Below are 3,772 nucleotides of genomic sequence, written 5' to 3' on the forward strand. Positions count from 1 at the left end.
CACACACACACACACACACACAGGCAGGCCACTATGCTATTGTTCCTTGCTTCCTAAAGTCCCTCCCCCATCTGCCACCTTCTACCCATCTTTTCATGTCTTTAAATTTTTATTTAAAAAAGTGTTTTTTCTAATTGTTTTATTTGTGCTCAGTGCGCTTGCTGAACAGGGAAGCTCCCTCCTGGGGGCTGGGAGGCGAAGGTGTTTGATTTCTCCCAGCCACCTGACGGTGGTGTATTTCTGCTTCTCGCCTCCTCACTGTCTCTGTCACGCCTCCCTGTTTCTGAGACCCCGAATCTGCTTGTCTTAAGGCCTCTCCCCCACTCGTCTTTTATTTTAATTTCATCCAGTATGAATTCCTAACACAAGCGTGGATTTGGCTGGCAGTTTTCCTTCGTCTTCACAGTCTCCTAACTGTGATGTAGTGGGTTACGCACTGAGCTGCAAACGGCAAGGTCAGACGTTCAACACCACCAGCTGCTTCGTGGGAGAAAGAGGAGGCTTCCTGTTCCTGTAAAGAGATACAGTCTTGGAAACCCACAGGGGCCGTTCTACCCTGTCTTGTAGGGCCACGATGGGTTAGGATGGATTTGGTGGCAGTGCAATGTTGTCACGTGCTCCTCTTTCCACCCCTCTGTGAACCTCCCTGTCAGCCTACAGCACAGAAGCACGCCTTCTGCTGGCAAGTCAGAAGTCCTGGCGGTCACGCTGACACAGGTGGTCAGCTCATCGAGCCAGGAAGCAGCGAGGCTCATGGGCTTCTATCTGGATTATCCTCAGTCCAGGGCCCCACCTGCACATCAGTTGCTGTCTCAGAGCACAGCCAAAGGGCACCTTCTTTCTGACATCAGGGTGTCCCTGTCCCTTCCCAGTCCTGGTTTTAAATAGAGCACCTGCATCTGTTCCCAGACTCCTGTTCCCATTGTCCCTGGAGACCCAGAGCCCATCCAGCCTGGCTTTGTTCCCACTCAGCAGTGCGTGTTTCTGAACCTCAGGGAAGCTTCTCTTGGGTTTGAGCCCAGCTATCACCTTTCAGCACAGTCCCTGGCACTCGGAGACTGTGTTGGGGGGACGAGAGATGGGTGGGGAGACTCCTGGGTGTGGGGGGGCAATGGATCGAAGGATCCTTGGTGACACTGTGGGTTAGGCTACTAACTGTGATGTTGACGGTTCGAACCTATCAATCTGGGGCTCCCCAGGAGAAAGAGGAAGGCATCTGTGCCCAGAAAGACTTGCAGTCTCAGAAACGATACAGCAACAGTTCTCAACCTGTGGGTGGAGAGGGAGTCAAACGACCCTTTCCCAGGGGTCGCCCGATTCATCACAGTAGCAAAGTGACCGTGAGGAAGTAGCAATGAAAATAATTTTATGGCTGGGGGTGGTCACCACCACATGAGGAACTGTATTAAGGGGTCATGGCCTGAGGAAGGTTGAGAACCACTGCTCTCTAGGGTGGTTGGGAGTCGGAATCAGAATATGCTGGAAGGAAGCAAGGTTTAAGATGAACGAGAAGGGGAAGGAGGCTACGGTTAATTTCTGTCTTGAAGTACCTGACCGCAATCAAGGTTGAGGTAGCTGCTGCTTTCATCTGATTTTCCTGCTCTGCAGAGGAGCCCGGGTGATGGACTGGGCTGCGATTCCCAAGGTCAGCAGTTTGAAACCACTAGCCACTTTGAGGTCCACAGACAGGGCTTTGTACTCCATAAGGAGTTCCAGTCTCAAGCTCACAGGGGCAGTTTTATAGGATAGCTACAAGTCCTGTAGGAATGACTAAGATGCAGCAACGACTTGATGGCTGTGAGGTCAGAGGTCCCTTCTTCTCTGTCTTGCTCCACGCCCCATCAGTTCTTGAGCTGGACACAAAGCATACCTTTTTGCACACTGCAGTGGGCATTTAGACTCGGAGAGGCCCTCGGGGACAAGTGGCCACAGGGCCAGGAAGGCTGGATAAGAAGACCGACTTGCTCTGGACTCTGAAGGATGAAAAGAATCTTTCCCAAAAGATTTTGAAGGCAGATCAGGGACAGTCTTTCCTTTATCATGAAAGAGAAATCTGCACAGGACAAGGGTACCCAACCTGGTCCCAGGCCTGCCAGCAGCTCTGGCTGCTTGTGGATGGTGCCCACTGACAATGAGCACCCGGGCTTCTCTCTCCAGCCAGGCCCCAGGCAGGGATTAGCCTCTCAGCGAGGCTCAGGGGGCAAGGACATCAGGTCAGGGGTCACTTCAAACCTGCACTTCCACTTCTTAGCACTCACTTTACCCGGACGAGGAAGGGGCTGGGATTCATGTACACGGTGGGTCATAACACACCAACAAGGACAGTGAGCTAGAATTCTAGCGACGGGGTTATGATTAAATGAACTGGTACACTAACTCAACGGAACACTGAGCAATAATTGAAAATCAGGCTTCTGAAGCGTCTTGAATGGGGAAATGCTCTAAATGCAGTATGCTAACTGAAAAACAAATCCCATGAGGCATTTGGCAGTGCAGAAGCAGCCTCGCAGCTTCACTTTCTGTGTGTGTGTGTGTGTGTTTGTGCTCACTGTCAAGTACATCTGTCACACAACTGTTGCCCATTCCATCTTTAACAGATGTACAATGTACTGACAGCTACTACTGTGATTGGCTGTACAGTCCTACGTGAAATCCATAGGATATTTCCACCACCATTAAAACCCTCTCTCCTTGTCCCTCAAACCAATTGAGTTGATGATTGTGAAGACAGCAGCACTCTCTGGGTGGGCAGTGTTTTGTTCCGTTGTGCATAAAGCCACTGCAGATTGGAGTCAACTAAGTTGTACCTAAAGACAGTAGCAGGACAAGTCTTTACTGGAGCAGTCACAACCTCATCCCTGCTGACCCGGTGGTTAGCAGCCCAATGAGAAACCCACCACACCAATCAAAAAAAACAAACAAACAAACAAACAAACAAAACCACACCCAAACCAAAAACCCCACAGAAACCCAAACTCACTGCCATGGAGCTGATTCCGAACCATAGTGACTCTATAGAACAGGGTAGAATCGCCTGGGTTTGTTTCGGAGATGGAAGGAGTAGAAAGTGTCCTCTTTCTCCCCAGGAGCGGCTGGTGGTTTTGAACTGCCGACCTCGTGATTGGCAGTCCAATGCGTAACCATTTGTTTTCCTCCCTCTAAAGCCAAACCAAGCAAAGTTCAGTGTAGTATTCTAGTTACAAAAGGAGGCCTGGTGGGCAGTTTGGTAAATGCTGGACGGCTCACAAAGCCACCAGCTGCTCTGAGAAAGATGAAATTACTGCTCCTGCAGACTGACAGCCTCAGGGTCGCAGGGAGTCGGAATCCACTCATGGGAGTGGGTTTTTGGTATTAAGTACAGGGAACCTTGGTGGCGCAGTGGCTAAGCGCTTGGCTGCTAAGTTAAACGACTGCTAAGCTTAAATCCATCAGCAGCTCCTGGGAGAAACCCCGGGGAAGCTGCTTCCTTGCAGATTACACCCATGAATGGCACTCCACCAGAGTGGGCTTGGATTTTGGATCTAGCACAGAAGTAGTGCATATAGCACGGAAATCATTATTTATGAATATGCATGATAATATGTCGTAGAAGGACAATGGGTAGAACTACAGAATGATTACTGTCGGATATCTCAACTGGGGGGGGGCGGGTATTGCGCTAAAGCTTTAGACTTCTCCGTTCTATCTATTACAGTAACATTCACGGTATAACAGGAGGTCAAGCTGATGAAAAATGTGTATTTACAACACACACACACACACACACACACAC

The sequence above is a fragment of the Echinops telfairi genome, unplaced genomic scaffold (genome assembly GCF_000313985.2).
Source record: "Echinops telfairi isolate 266 unplaced genomic scaffold, ASM31398v2 ScPeMD7_2;HRSCAF=8, whole genome shotgun sequence".
Classification (NCBI taxonomy): Eukaryota; Metazoa; Chordata; class Mammalia; order Afrosoricida; family Tenrecidae; genus Echinops; species Echinops telfairi.